The 16,985-nt window shown below is 40.4% G+C and overlaps 1 long non-coding RNA gene across 1 annotated transcript in view; it reads left to right on the forward strand.

The window, feature by feature from the left end:
- The first annotated feature begins 6,096 nt into the window (after positions 1-6,096).
- LOC109281506 (uncharacterized) overlaps positions 6,097-16,985 on the forward strand; it is a 61,436-nt gene continuing 50,547 nt past the window's right edge. Inside the window, exon 1 of the long non-coding RNA XR_002088163.2 lies at positions 6,097-6,174. This is a non-coding gene — a long non-coding RNA (uncharacterized LOC109281506). The remainder of the gene's footprint in view (positions 6,175-16,985) is intronic.

Consider the following 16,985-nt stretch of genomic DNA (forward strand, 5'->3'; position numbering starts at 1 on the left):
TTAAATCAGCTCTCTACAAATAGCAACTTCAACTTGAGTCATTCTTGAAGATTTGTTTGCAAAATTAGGTTTGTTGTACTTACTGTCAATTATACATGAGCTGCATATTATGACCTCTTTTGACCCAGTTGGGAGGGGAAAATGGTGATGGAGTCAGGTATCTGATGCTATTTTGTTTATTCACAAGAATGTACAAAGGCCTGCTTTCTTGATCACAGGACAAATAATCAGAGACAGTTTTCCTCCTCACAGCACCATGTCACTCAGCCAGCCCTTTGAGAGCAATTCCACTGCCATAACTCAGTCTTTAGGGTTTTCCCCAGGCTACACAACATCTCTTCTTCAGACCATCAGACCTTCCTCTCGGTCGGTCTGCTTTTGCTAACTCTTTTTCTTTTTCTCCCTCTCTGTTATGCACAGGCACTCACAAAATGTGTGTGCAAGTACATACATGCACATGCATACACACACACATGCATTCAAGCATATGCAGAGAAACCTTTCCCAAAACAACAATTCAAATTCCTTACATTTGCCTTTATTTAAGGGGGAAACCTGAATAACTATCATCTCTTAACAGCTTTCTTAAAGGAAAACACTTTCGAGGAAGTTTATTCCAAATCATAACAATATCATAGCTTAATTTTGGCTATTGCAAAATAATTCAGTTATTAGGTAACTTCATATTTATGTAACTCCTATCTGTTCTTTGAAAGTTTTGCTTAGTACTGCAGTAAACGATTGCCCTGTAACTTGTAAATGTGATATACGCTCATTGGTTTCAAGGAAAAAAAGAGAAAAGTTAGATCTAAATTAGTACCCTCTTTTTTGTATATATAATATTTATATATATAAAAATATATATAGTGTGTGTATATATATATATATATATATATATATCCTTCATAGGTGCTTGTAGTCAGTGATTAGCTGCAGCTGAAATACTTGCTTCCTCTAGTAAACATGATCTGCTAGATATAAGTAATAGGACCTAATCCCCTGATGTGAATCAATACCTTTTCATTTAGATCATACTTACTCACCACAAATTCATTCCCACTCAAAGGAATCTAGCTATTCATTCCAATCCAGACATGTGGGGATGCATTATTTGGCCAATTCATTTCTACACCTCTCACAAAGCTTACAATTTATTCGCAGTTGTGATGAGCAAGTGTCCACACACCTTGTGTCACCGGACATTATACAATCCTATTATAACTGTCCTCCCCTCTTTCAGTCCTTTATCTTTTTAGACTGCTACAACTGCAAAAAAGTAAAGAAAATACCTCTACCTATATATGCTTGAGATCTACAAGTAGGGCAAATGCATTTTGGTAGGAAAAGCTGAATTGAAAAAATGCTTGCATTACACACACTATAATACATATTCTCCAACTCTAAAATGCAACATGGTACCAAATTTATGTTTTAATTTCTCACTGGTAGCTAAGTAGAAACATCATTCTGCAGCTTTTGAGTAACTCTTAATCCTGTGAATAGTGCCAAGGACTTGAGCTTTACAAATGGTTTGAGTAGGACTTACTCAGATGAGTAAGGGAGGTAGACATCCATTAATTCTAGGATCATAGGAAAGTGGGATTGGAAGACAGCTCATGATGTCATCAAGTGCAACCCCCTAATTTGGGCAGGATCATCCCTGACTAACCCATCCCAGTCCAGTGTCTATTTAACCTGATTTTAAAACTTCCAGGGATGGAGCTTCCACAACTTCTCTAGGTAGTCTCTTCCAATGCTTAACCATCCTCATAGTCAGACAATTCTTCCTAATCTACAACCTAAATTTTCTTTGCTTCATTTTGCTTCTAGTTCTGTCCCCCACAGCCACAGAGAAAAGTCTATCTCCATGTTCTTTATAATTGCCCTTCAAGTATTTGAAGACTGTTATCAATCCCCAACCCCCTTCAGTCTTTCCTTCTCCAGATATGTTTCCCAGGCCTATAATCAATTTTGTCGCTGTCCCCTGGACTCTTTTCAACCTGTCCACATGCCTTTTGAAGCACAGGGCATAAAACTGGACACGGTACTCCAGATGAGGCCTCATGAGTACCAAATAAAGAAGAAGAATCATTTCATTTTCTTTGATTTGCAAGAGACACTCCTGTTAATACATCCCAGAATGCTGTTGGTCTATTTTTTGCAAAAAGGCCACACTGTTGGCTCAGAACTCCTATGCCCTTCTTTGTAGTACTGCAGCCTAGCCAGTCATTCACCATTCTGTACGTGTGCATGCAATTATATTGTTACAAGTGCAGGACTTTGCACTTGTCCTTGTTGAATTTAATCTGATTGATTTCAGACCATTTCTCCAGTTTATCCAGGTCATTCTGAATTTTAGTCCTTCTCTCCAGTGTCTGCAAATTTGCTAAGTGTGCTCTCAATCTCATCATTCAAATCATTAATGAAGATGTTAAACAGACCCCTTCTTACTAGCACTGAGTCACTGATAACTACTTGAGTATGATGATCCAACCACTTATGTCTCCACTTTACACAACTTTCATCTAGTCTATATTTCATTAGTTTATTAATGAGAATATTGAGATTAATAAACAATATTAATAATGTCAACACAAAACCTCAAGCTATGTAGTTTGGGTACTTTTTCCCAAAAATTCTTCCCTGTCTTAGGAAAGACTTTTCTAATTGTTGTTGTTATTATTCTATTCACGCTGATAGCCATATCAGATGTGTCTACATGTTCATTAATACACTTAAGTTAATGAACATTAAATCTAGTACAGCTGATGGGCATTTTTACATGTGCTCTGGGACATGGCACTGGGTGCTTTAATTAGCAAGCCACACTAATCAAAAGTGCCCACGCATCATGTGTATTAGTGTCCCCACATGTCCCCATGCTGAAAAAATGGCAGCAGGGCGCTTTGAACTGAAACTCATTGAAGTTATTTTATTTCAAAGTGCCCCACAGCCATTTTTTCTATGTGGGGGCACATGGGGATGCTAATATACATGACATAGAAGGCTACTGGAGCACACAAATTTCTATGCTCCAGCAGACTGGATTTCCAGCATGTCAGAGCAGGCTCCCTGTATGTCTATAGGAGCCCATTGTGAAATGCTAGGAAAATGTGCATTACCCTGTCTTAACGTGCATTAACTAAAGAGTACTTTTTTGTAGTGATGCTTTAATGTGTCTTAAAATAGGCTAATGAGCATTAAAAAGCACGTGTAGATGCAGATCTAGGATTTTTTGGAACTCAGCAACGTTCCTGCTTTAGGGAGTGTATAATTACATAATGAGATAACATTAAACTCATTTAAGCCTGGACAACTTTTGTTAATTTCTATAAATAACATGTTCCTCTATTCTTGTTTTCTAGAGGAGGTTAGTGAGAGTATTCCAGAAAAGTCACTCTCATCATCATCATCATCATCATTATTATGAGTAAACACTCACAGGAGCAGATGCTAAGAAGCTATGATCTCTAAATTAAAGAGGATGTTATACATTGTACTTTGCTACCATTTCACATCTCTACTCTGCCCTGACTTCTCCTTTCTTATGGCCAACATGCTTTTGATTTGGAACTAATAACATCTGAAAAAAAGAAAGGAAGTGGGGAAATGACTGAATTACACAAAACATATCTTTCTTCTAAAATGTAGTAAAAGATTCAACAGTTTAAACTGCTCAGCAGTGCTCACATTTCTTTGGGAAGGTGCTCTATATCTTGGGGGCAGTGTATGTATCACATGCTACTAATTCAACAGATGCTTTTTTATTGAAAGCCACAGAAAAAGAGTTGCAATAAAACCTGCATTAACAGTCAGAGCCCAAACTAGGGCTGTCCCATGATTTATGCACTCTCTCTTTGGTCTTGATCTTTTAATGAACATGAGTTGCAGCATTATATATTTTCTTGGGTTTTCCCCTCTTACCTCTCCCATTACTATACTCCTACTTCTAGACTCCCACCTTCTATATGACTTGAGCAGATTCATGTAATTCAGAAAAAAAATTGCAACCATTAGCAGCCAAAGAAGAAAGGTTTCACTCTTTGTCATGAATATGTGTTTCTTGATCAAAGACAGGACACTTCTTTGATGGCTTATCATTTTTCAATATTCCTTTTGTATCTAAAGGTCTTCTCAACTGCCATTGATTAGTGCAGTGGCCAGCAACTTTTATAAACCATGGGCTGAAACAACCCAGCTTCAGTTCAATGCAGGCCAAGTGGTTTTGGCAGCACATCAGTGGTGGGAGAACTTCCCATCACCTAAGCTGGGGCCAGGAGGCTGGGAGTAGCACCCACCATCCCCCCTTCCCTCACTCCCTGCTCTCAGCCTGGGGGAAGCTTCACCAAGGAGGACCTGTGCTAGGGCCAGGCAGCTGGGAGCTATGTTGGTGCTACCCTGGGGCCAGGCAGCTGAAAGATGTGTCCATGCTGCTGCTGCCTCTCTCTGTCCCCACCACCTCCCAAGTGGAAGCTGTGCCTGTGCCACAGCTAGGAGGTTGACAGGGGGGATGGGACTTGGGGAAGTGATGGCAATGAGGGCACAACTTCTTGACTGTCTGACCCCAGTGCAGGCACAGGCATGGGAACAGATACAACCAAAGCACTCGAACAACGTGGGCCAGATCCAACCTGTGGCCTGTATATTGCTGACCCCTGAATCAATGCATGCTAGACATCCCCAAGCATCAAGGATTAACCAAATGCAAAAAGTCGCAGTTTCTACATCATCGAGAAAGACTATATTTTATTTGATTTAAAGCAGGGTGGGAGTTCTTTAGGAATCACCTTTGTCTGCGGTCAGTGATTTATGAAGGGTTTGCCAGTCGGATCCCAGGATGGATACTATTTTCATTTTGAGACTGCATTCAAGACTTTACATTACACTTGCCTCATGAAAATGGCTTGGAGGAGGAGTCATTTTTCAAATGTTATTAATAGATAAAAAGTAATCCAAGGATAAATGCTTCCAGACTGTAGCTACTGTGTGTATCTAGGCTAGACATACATATCTCAGTGTATTGTTTTTTTAGTCTGACTAATTGTCTTTGCCTTTAATGACACCCCCTCCCCCTCCCCTTATATGTCTGCTTTATGTTTTGCAAATACTCAATCATTGCTTTGCTTCACCATCAAGGAACTCTGTTCATCTATTTATTAATAAGAGTTAATACATGCATCATGGAACAATGTAATAGTACCCAAGAAAATATTGATCATGAAGCTATTTTTTTTCTCAGTTCATTTTTCAGACCATGTTTTTGCTATTAGTGGATTCAAAACACTAACAACACTGTAAACCTGTTGGCTTTAACTACAGAAAGAAAAAAGCTGCGAGCATAAGAAATTAATTGGGCAAATCATATGTAAAGAATACCTTTGAAAAGGGTATTGAAAAGGGTATGGTAAGGATTGCTAGCTAAGGATTTCATCCTTGCTCATAGGAGTAATACTAACAAAGCCAGTAAGTCTGCTTGTACGAGTAAGCATTACTCAGATAAGTAATGGTTATAGAATCATGACCCCTACTTGGAAGTGCTGGCACTATAATGAAACACCTTTGTGTATGGCAATGGAACAGCATGTGCATTTGCTCTATATAAAAGCAACTATGGAAGTAATATTGAAACCTGGAATGCCTTTTTCCATTGCTTGCAGAGTTTTAGGCCCACAGTTCTAACCTGAATCAGAATGACAGCATTTGCTTTCCTGTCACCATCTCACAGTAAAACTTACCATTCTCATAACAGTTCAAGATCCTATCAGAAGTGATGTGTTAGTGATATTTGTGTTAGAGGCATTTCCAACTAGCCAAGTTTTAGATCATTCACCTCAGGATTTTTTAAAACCACAGTCCCGGGGGATGATGTGTAATTGTTTAAAAGTCAACGTATTTTGTTATTTGCTTTATTTCTTCACTGGTTCCATAAGATGCACAATGAAATTTTGATAAAACATGGGTCCACGTCTTGGAGAATCCTGAAAATGCAGTGTTGCATACTGTTGCCACAGATATACGATTAGGGTGCTAACCTCCCTGTATTGGCCACTGATAACCTGCCCCATCTGTCTTACCCTTGACAGACCAGCTGAACAACAGAGAGATGAGGCAGCCTTTAAAAACCAGAAGTCATCATGAGAATAAACAGTGAAACAGTGGCACGGTGGCAATAAGGTAATTTATTTGAAAAGTTCAAGAAGGAATATTCACCTGCCCCTCCCCTCCAGCTTCCCTCACACAGTAATGTGAATGTTTTACATGTCCCTTGTCCTAGAAAACACAATCTTGCTTTTGGGAGGAGCACAAGGAACTCTTCCTACAGATTCAGCAATTGAAAGTGAATGTCTAACTTCCCTTACATGAGTTTGAAAATATCAGTTCATTAATAAATCTGGCACTTTTTTTATTTTCTAGAGATCGTATAGACTAATTGTGACCTTTAATGTTACAGTGTTATTGAATAAAACTCAGAAATAATCCCAGGAATAAGGACCAGGATTCTCTCTTCTCAGCCATAATCACTAGGCTACAGAGTGATACCTTGTCTCGCTTACTCTTCTGGCCGAAAAAATCTCATGTGTTTTTTCTGTATAGTGATTCAACTTCAATATGAGCAGTAAAGAGTATCCAACTCACTCAGCCTATCTCATATAGCCTTGTAGTAATAATATGCTCCTAGTAGTTTAGAGAAGTAGGAGACAGTGGAAGCAGGCAGCAGAAAAGACCAGGCAGGGGGGCACAGGTTGTGGGGGGAGAAGGGCATGCAGGCACAGGGGGGCAGGTGGCAGTGGGGGAGACCAATGTAAAGATAACCTTCCAATAATTAGATTTTATACATGGAAAATTATAACAAATTATACTTTCCATGTATAGAATCTAATTATTGGGGGGGTCATCTTAAATTTGAAGTCATCCTGGATTTGGGTAAATGTGGTATTTGCAAACTGTTAATAACCTCAACATTACACCAAGCAAGAGAACATTTCAAATAACACAGTAAACAATCTGAAAAATCAAACTGCTTTTAGTATAAAATGACATCAGTGAATACTCATTTATTCAAAAATAAAATTTATTTTGATTGTCAGTGAAATACTAAAGCTGCCTGGGAAATAAATAACAAAAATTATGCCGATATTTTATTCAAATAACTGCACCCTTTTTTGCAAATGTATTGCCTATGATCCATTCATTAACTTCAACGGGATTACTTACAGTGTGCATAAAATTAAGAACTGAGGCCTAGACACTTCAGTTACCTTCCTGTCTCATTTTGGCTTGGGACAGAAATTACACATAAACTGTTATAAGCAAACAGAAACCGGTTCAAATCTGTAACACAACAGAAGCTCAGTGCACATAAACCACTTTTAAAATGTCTGAAACTGGTTTAAGATAAACCTGGATGGTTGTGGTATCAGACAACTGAGGTAGGTTAAATTGGTTTATTGAACTTCTGTCCCAGATCCTCTCCAGATTCAAGTTAATTCACAGTGCCTTGGCATCCCAGGATGCTTTGAATCTTTCCAGCAAACCCCCCTCACAGGGTGGGCCAGTTAACTTTGGCCCAAGCTGTCTGCTCCAACCAAGCAGGCAGGCATGCTTTAGTGCCCCCTGGCTTCTGGCTTGGGCCACTGCAGGTATGTGGGGCATTTCTAGAATCAAAAGTGAATGTCTGTTCACATGCTATTGGTTCAATCTACGCATCTTAGACTAATGTGCAAAGACTGAATCAATTCAGCCTTGGGCTTTTTGACTGTCTGTACTTAGTGAGCCATACTTTGTAGTTACTGTGCATAATGCAAAGTATAGGTTAAAAAAACTGGGTAGGTGCCTAAACTCCCAGTGAAGTAAGGGCCCTCAATACCTTATTGAATCTATATGTTTCACAGGTTCATTGATCTGGGGGACAAAACTTAGGCACTGAAAAAAAGCTGTTTCATGTATATTTGCAGCATTTTTACAAAGAGCTCATTAATAGGGTACAAAAGTCATTTTCTCAAACAAGTAACTTCATTTGATAAAGTCTAATGCACACACAATCTTTATATTTCAGTAAAAAATTTTCAGAATGAAATGAACTCACAATATTTGATTGCAAGTCAACCTTCAGATACAGGATAAGATATTTGGTTGAACTCTAAAATCATTGGGTTCTCATTTAACTTAACCAAAACAACAGAAAGCCAAAATGAGAAAGAGAGACCAGTGAAAAAGTCTATATAAAACCTATGGACTTTACAAGAAAGAAGGCTACTTAAAAAAAACAAAACAAACAAGAACCCTAAATTTTTACTTATTCATTTAGCTTGCTAAAGTTACATCTAAAAAATCAAATATAATGATGCTAAGTGATGGGGAAGGGAACATAAATTGAAATGTTAGAGGGGAAAGATTTATATAATTAAAGTAATTTATATCATTAAAGTCATTGAATGTGGGACTTCAATAGGATTCTTTCATCCCTGCCTCAAGTGATGCTGAACTGAAATATAACTGAGGCATTAGCAACTGCTGCAGGGTAGATGCATATCCAGCTCCACTGTTTTGCTTGCCTTCATCAGTTCAGCCTGCAGGCAGTTAGAAGCTTTGAGGTAGTGGCTTCTATTTATTTGTATATGTTTGGTTTAGTTTAAAGTGGCCCTGGTTTGGAGTTCAGTACTGGCACTGTACATAGAATTTTTCTGGAAAACAATCATATGCGAGTTCCAAAAAGAAGTACTGGTAATTATATCCTTACAATAATACTTACTATGGCACATTCCAGTGACAACCATTGTGATATATTCACGCAGTGCCATTTTCTGGGGTTACTGGGAAAACTTCTTTATTTAGAAGGAGGTTTTTGTTTTTGTCTTTGGTTAAAGTAGTCACTTATATTCAAAGAAACATCTCTATGAAAATATAACCCAAAGCTAATAACTGTTTATTGTTATAATGTTAAATGATATTTAAAGATTCAGAATGAAAATTCAGTTTGAAAGGAAAAGTTAAGAAAAATGCTATAAAGGAATGCTTTAGCACTGTTGGGATTTCTCCCATGTTTCCCTTATGACATGACTTTTCCATGAAGTTGATGTGAGTCTGTAAAGTATTTTAATTTTGATGGAACTGTGTTTTCCATGGAAAACCATCAAAAGTTTTCCAATCAATTCCTGTACTAAATCCTGTACAGATATGCAGTTACAAATAGCTCCTTCTCCCATCTTCTATCTTAAATAGACAAGACAAAGTATGGGCAAATGGGGACCTGTACAGCTGGGGAATTGTGACAAGGAGATATCAAGTATATTTCTGTATGGCATAATGCTATGCCATATTGACAAACCTGGGCAAACATTGCATGGGCTAGGTCAGGTATATGAAGCAGCATAGCTGTAACACTCAGACAAGGCTAATAAAACCTTCTGAGCGCAGGTGTAACAACCAGGGTCTGTGCTGTGCACAGTAGTGGCAGCAGGGGCAGTGGCAAAGCTAATTGTGGTCGAGGCAGCAGCTGGGGCCAGCAGTGACAGTGGTTGTCATTCTTGAGCCTGCTTTAAGTGAGGACATGGGGCTGGTGCCCCAGGCACCCACTGCTTTTACACTACTGTTTCTGAGAATGCCATGCTACCATGGCCATACTGCTTTTAGAACCCAAGGTAAATAGCTAGCTAGATATACCTATATTTGCTGAATTGTACTATGTTGGCTTTCCCTAAGCGACTTGTTGAAGGTCACAAGGATATTCCAGAGCTGAGTTTTACCTAGTATGAGTGTAAAAAATGGCTTAAACAGACACATTCCCTTGAGCCAGGGAAAAAAATATGTTTCACTGAAATCGAGTAGAATAACCATGTGTTTCTTTTGTCATGAGAATGCATGTCTTGTGGTGGTTGGGGGGGGGGAGGGGGAGAGGTACACATTTTGGGAACAATATAGTATCTCAACTAGAAGAAATGTCCCAAGAAAGAGAGTTTTATTCCAAGAGGAAGCTGTACAGTTACATATATCTGAGTAGGTTTCTGTCAGTTTCTTCTAACTTTTCCTTCTCTAGGCCATCACCAGCCATGAACCGTATAGACACTGTAGTGCCATCTACTGGTCCCAGGTTGAATTATATCAGTGAGCTCCCTGGGAAATAAGAATTCTGTTTTGGAAAAAAAGAGTTTGAAGTTTTGGGATTCATTTTCATTCCAAATCATAACCCCCGCCCCCCCGCTTTTGAATATTTTTGTGGAAAACCAGAGAAGGTCAGTCAGAACTGGAGCTGTATTTCCAGTATACACAATGTGTTCCATGTGCCATTGGCTATTCTAGAGTGCCTTCTTCTTTCTCATTCCCATATCCCAGACATGAGACCCCACCCAATGAAATTAAATGACTCTACTTACATAAAAGTTTAGTTAAAAGTCAGTGTTTCAGATGAAAACATATGTTTTTGTTGAAAAATTCCTAACCAGCTCTATAGAAGTAAAACGGGCCACTTTTCATTAGTACCTCCTTCTAAATGAAGAGAAATGACAACTTCATGCATTTGTTCCTAAAAATATAGATTGCAATTTAATAAACATACAATGAGCTATATTCTTAGTACAACAATTTCTCCCATATCTTGCAAAAATGTCTATCTTTCTTGGCTTTGTAGTAATGATCCAGATCACGTCTATCCTGTAGACTGCCTGCATTTTTCACAAACATGTCAACATACACTCCTTAAGGAGGACATTGTTTACTTTGGATAAACCTGACTCTCTGAAGAATAAAACCATTCTTTGTGAACACTCACAAAGCACAAGAGTGAGTGTACTACTTATGAAATGTTTCATTATACATTATACAGTATGCAGTCTCCATTATATAAATAATTCTTTCCCCATCATCTACTTCTCTGTGGGAATATTGAATAAATAATTAAGAAAAAAAGTAGTAGGAAGAAATAAGTATAAACAACTTGAAAGATGATTCATAAGTTAAGTAATGTTAATTGTATTTCTTAATGAAACATCAAAGTGCATTGGGAAACATGAAATATATGTACCTTTCCAAGATTTTGCATTTTGGCTCTCTCTAGGGAAGTGATAATTATATACAATAACTTCATGGAAAATATTTCAGAATGTGTTGTTTAGTGTTTATTTTGAGTGCCTAGATAGAGTATGACGCTATTCATAACCCTTTTGAAGAGAGGGTTAGATCTTTGCTCTATTCCATGGCAAATTGGTGAGAAACCCAGTTTCTTTCTAAGCCCATCATTTAGATTGTATTAGTGCATGTCATCATTGTGTAGCTTTTCTGCTTACTGCTTTCACATGGCTTGTCAGACCCAGGAAAACAAAGAAGAGCAGTTAGAGCAGGAATAACTAGAAGACTTTGTAATGGTTACCTTTTCTGGCAACAACTATATGCCCCAAAATGATTAATTGAATTTATAGTATGGTAATATCTGGTGACCTTGACCAGAGATTAAAGGTGAGTTTTTCTAATGTGCGCAAGTGATTTAGGGGCTAGACCACAAAAAAACTTAGGTGCCTAACTATAAGTTAGGTGCTTAAATCCAATAAATGATCCTTGAATTCCAGCATCTCCCCGTCTGATTTGCATACAGGGCCAAATCTGGAACTCATTCTCAGAGTATGCATAGTACACTGTGGCCCGATAAATTCCCTCCTCTGCAGAGAGGGATCCAAAACCACAGCTCCCATTTACCACAAGGGTGCACTAATTACCTGACTGCAGGGCATTCTGGGGTGCAGTGGTAAGAGGATCTAAATCTCTTCCTCTGAAGCTGTTTTATATTGCAAATAACAATTTAAGATTAACAGAGTGACAAACAGAAACAGAGAGAGACAGAGCAAGTGCACCTCTCTATTCTAGTCGCTGCAGTACTCATGTAGGAGGAGGAAGACCTGGATTCCAGTCTCTACTCCAATGACTATTTAAGGTTTTTATTTTATGGCTATTTAATACACAATATTCAAGCATTCATTGGCCTTGCATGCTCTCTAGCCCAGTGAATTGTTATTTACCAAGGGGAATAACCTTAATAAGAAAGAATGACAAACTACACTCATGAATAGCTCAAAACCTGGTGGTGAGGGTGATCTCTAGAGAGATTGAACCTATAGATTTAAATCCCTCAGGCTGAGATAGGAAATTAATTTAATTTCCAAGTCCTGGGGTCAGTGTCCTAACCACCAGACTATGAATTGAAGTGACTGTGTCAGCAGTAGTTTGTGAAAAGGGGATGGCATAGGAGAATAAACAAGTAAAAGAGACATTATGGTAGTGAATCCTATTTGGAGAGAGGCCCCTCACTGCAGCCTGGTGTGAAATAGCTAAGTCTCAGAGATGTGTGGGGTTTTAGACACTCCCACTCAGCTCAGCACTTCCAATGGACTGTTTTTGGTATTGACTTTTGTAGCTTATTTCTTAAGGTACCTAAATCTCCCCAGGCATTGTAGAGGGAACCTAGGTACCTAACTCAGGCCTTCAGATACCACTACAGTGGCAAAACACCTACAAATTAAGCATCTATGGGTTTAGGCCCAGATTAATAAAGGGGCCTTATCATAAAAAGCTGTGTATTGTCTTGCCTAATGTTTATGCTTTTGACCTGTAAGTGAAGTTCAAAAAACAAGTTAAAGTATCCTGAGTTTCCATACATTGAATGGAGACATATAAGCACCTTTTGGTCGGGATTCACAGCAGGCAGCATGCTCTACAGGGGAATGCATAGGCCAGCCAAGAGGAAGTGGGGAAAAGAGGGCTTGCCTGGATCCCTGTCCAGTCTCTTAGGCCAAGTACAGGCATTCACAAAGCCCAGTGCGGAAGTGCTCTAACTTTTGAGTTTTACTCTGGGGCTAGGGACAGACATTAGCCATAACCTGGTTTAAGTGATCAGAAACTGGTTTAAACCTGTAACAGAACAGACATTCAGGGCATATAAATCAGTTGAAAATGGCTGAAACCTGTTTGAGATAAATGTGGTTGAATGTAGTACCAGACTTAACTGATTTGGCTCAAACCGGTTTATCTTATTTCTGTCCCAGACCTCTTGCTGGTTTAAGATAAAATAGACTCCCCTAGTATCCCAGCATGCTCTCTGAGTGGGACTCTGCTCTGCTCCAGAGTTGGGCTGGCCCCACCCTTCTGCTCTCTAGCTAGAGCAGGGATGGGACATGGCAAGACACCAGGCAGCATGGTCCCATTAAGGAAAATTGGGCAGGGAGAGGATTAATTCTTCCCTCCTTCCTCTCCTCCCTCACTGCAGCTGGGATCTGCCTGTCAGCTGGGGAGCGGAGGGGAGGGGGCTGCAGCAGGGGCTGCTGGGGCTGGCAGATCCCAGCTGCAGGTCAGAAGGGACCAAAAGGGACGGAGGGAGGAATTATCCCTTTTCCCTGCACCCTAATGGCGCCATGCTGGGATGGTTGTCTTGTGGGGCAGGGAGTAGGGCTCTGTTCTGTGCCGGGGGGGGGGGGAGGGGGACTTTTCTCCCTCCTCCTCCTCCCCCCAGGTGGGGAAGGGAGGCTCTGTGGGGCCTTCAAGAACAGACATAAGCAGAACTATTCTCGTTTTGGGTCCAAAAACATAGGCCAGGTTCAGATCCAAGACTAATGCAAACACTCCCCTATCACCTCAATTGAAATGTTATATTTAAGGTGTTATCCCTTCTCTGTGTGAAAGTGAATCTAGAGAAGTTTTAGTTCAGAGTTCACATCTAACCTAACTCTTGAGCAAACACAAACTTGGTTTGAGCAAGACACTGCATCTGGATACTACAAAATTCTTTTGAGAGAGGTATGTAATCATGTGCGTCTGAAGACAGGCAGAAAGCAGGGCAGATTTGCTTCTTATAGATGAACTATGAAGTAAGCAGCCACATACTGTATTTGATGCAGCTGAAATCCTTTTGGAGATGCAAGATGGAGAGAGTAGGTATTATGAATTATGATACAGTAAACAAGAAATACAGTTTACTTTTTTGTTATTTTTTCCCCACAAAAGCCTTCAGATGGAGTAAGAAAGTGGAGCATTATTAAAATATTTCAGGCAACATTTTGCTTCCTAATTTAGACCCATATACATACCTGGCTCTTATTCTTATTTTCTTTACAGCTGTACGGAGCTCAGCAACTTCACCTGATAAGCCTTAGCTGCTTCATCCACCTTCTTCAAGTTTAGCTTTGAATTTGGATTCAGAATTAAATAATTCAAACCTGTTGAGTTGTATCTTGTTCCAGTACAAAACTATAAATCAGCCTGGGTTTGTTTCAGCCATGGCTGCCTTGTTCCCACTGTGATTAACATAGATACTTCCACTATAGAAATGCCTCCTGTTTTTGTTTGTTTGTTTGTTTTTAAACTTGAAGACATTAATTGGCCCTGAATTTGTTGTCTTCTCTCCCCTTCCCCCAAACTATAGAATATTTGATTATTTGTAACTGCTCTTAACGATTACCTAGCTGTGGATAAGATTTTCCCTATGTCAGCCAGTTCTCTAATTCATTGCTAGGAGACAAAACAAAGGCAGGTTAGAGATGTACCTTATACACTAAACACTATACAGGTTTCCCTCGCTTTATGCTGTACATTAGGCCTGTGCGAGTCGGCAGCAATCTGATCTGGCTTTGGATCTGGCCGCTTCAGATGGCCGTGATCTGATCCAGAGCTCCTGATCGGGTTTCCACTTCGATCTGGCCGAAGCTTCAGAGTCGCCTCAGACATCCGGCCAATGGGTATAATGGGGGAATCAATGAAATATCTATAACTTCTTTGTTTTTTGTCTGATTTGGATGAAACTTTATGCTGAGAGCATGGAACCTGCCAAGTTTCAAGAAGATCAGTGCAGGGGCTTGGGGGGAACTGTACCCCAAATTCTTGAAAGCCAAACTCATGTCACGGCTGTGTGTTACAACACAGGCGGGTCAAAACTGCAGAGCTGGTAGCTCTTACTGAGACCACAAAGCCTGCCAAGTTTCAAGGATATTGGTGCAGGGGTTTGGGGGGAACTGCACCTCAAGCTGCAGACAAGCAAAACTCATGCCATGTGTGACACTGCGTGTGTTAAGGCGCAGCAGGGTGAAAGCTGCAGGGGTGGTGGCCCCTGCTGTGACGCCTGCCAGCTGTCAAGGAGATGGGTGCAGGGGGGTTTTGGGGCCCTTCACCACTAGCTGCTGACAGGCAATACTTGTGCCAAGAGTGTGTCTGTCCTGGGGCAGTTGATTGTCTTGTATTGATTCTTTCCTCTCCTTAGCCTGGTTTTGTAGATGCTAATTGATGCTTGTTAAGTCATTATGTAGTAGCTAGGTCCTGTGTATTGAGCTGGTCTCTGAGTCCCTGGTCCCTGAGTGAATCATGATTGATTGATTGGTAACTGGTAACACAGCAGCTTAGCAGCCAGGCCTGCAGTAGTGTCTCCCCACCCTGCCCCAAGACAGACACAGCATCCATGGCACCAGTTTTGCTTGTCCACAAGTTGGGGGGCAGTTCCCCCCAAACCCCTGCACTGATCTTTCTGAAACTTGGCAAGCTTTGTGGCCCCAGCAAGAGCTACCACCCCTGCAGTTTTCACCCCCCGTGTTGTAACACATAGATGTGACAGGAGTTTTGCTTTCAAGAATTTGGGGTACAGTTGCTCCAAAACCCCTGTACTGATCTTCTTGAAACTTGGCAGGCTTCATCCTCTCTGCAGAGTCTACCACCCCTGCAAATTTCATCCAAACTGGATGAAAAAACAACAAAGTTATAGATATTTTATTGTTTTCCCATTATACCCTATGGCAAGATCTCGGAGGTGGCTCGGAGGTGGCTCCAAACCACTTTGGGAAGCCGAATGAGGCCAGTGCTTTGACCCGGATGTGCTGCTTCTGACCCTGAAGCATCCAAAGCTTCTCCAGATCTGAAGCTCTGTTCGAAGCCTCGCACACCCCTACTGTACATGCTTTCCTGGAAAACAATGCATAACTTGAATTGCATAAAGGGAACCCACTTTACAATGTAACAAATAGGGGTACGTGCCAAGACCTCAACTGTACTGACCCCCAGACTCATTTCTACCACTTTTACGAGATGATTTTGGTACTTGCCAACAGCAGACAGTACACACAAACACAGGGCATTATCATAATGGGGATGGCAACTACAGAAACGTGTCACAGACAACAAGCAAGGAGCCCAGGTCCACGCAGGAGACTATATTTTGGTGCGTGTCACTCCCACAATGCACTGAACAAAGCAGCTGACTGCTGCTGACCCAGGCTTCCACCACACTGATCGCATGAGAATGAATTTACCTTGCATGTAACTAATTTTTGGTATAAAAAGGGTCATCACGTAAGAGTGAATTTGCACATATAGAACCTGCATAAAGCGAGGGAAACCTGTAGTACAAAGACCCAATCCTGCTCTAGTTGAAATCAAGGGGAAATTACCCTGACTTGAGTGAGTGTGGGACCCCTCCTCCCTCCACCTCCAAAGTTCACATCAATATCTGTTAGACCAGTTCAGAAATCATACAATAGAAATGTTACTGCTCTGAGTGCAAACAAACTATTTCTTTGAAAAACTTCAAACAATTTTTTGGTAAACAAATAGCCACTTGGCCATTTCATACCTGACCACAAGTATTGCAGGTAGTGGCTCCACTGCCTGTCCTTCAGATGCACAATGCCTCCTATCCACTGCTAATGTTAGGGTGCCACCTACTTAGGCAATTAAAAAAGAGCTGATGGAGTATTGACACGGTACCAAATACCTGGTAATCCTAAATCATCCTTTCTGGTGCATGAACCAGCAAATAGGACAACCTGACTGCCTCCATTCATTATGGCTTCAGGAGGGTGGCCCTGTTTGTCTCTTGGCTTTCTAAATTCTGTACAGATTTTAGGGAATCTACTGGGTTCAGAAGGGAAAATAAAATCACTGCTTCTTTTGCAAGCAGGAGACTAAGATGGTGGGGAGTTTCCTCTCCTCCCATTGAAGAATGTCAGGTGTTTCCTAAGGGG

This window comes from Alligator mississippiensis, chromosome 4 (assembly GCF_030867095.1).
Source record: "Alligator mississippiensis isolate rAllMis1 chromosome 4, rAllMis1, whole genome shotgun sequence".
Classification (NCBI taxonomy): Eukaryota; Metazoa; Chordata; order Crocodylia; family Alligatoridae; genus Alligator; species Alligator mississippiensis.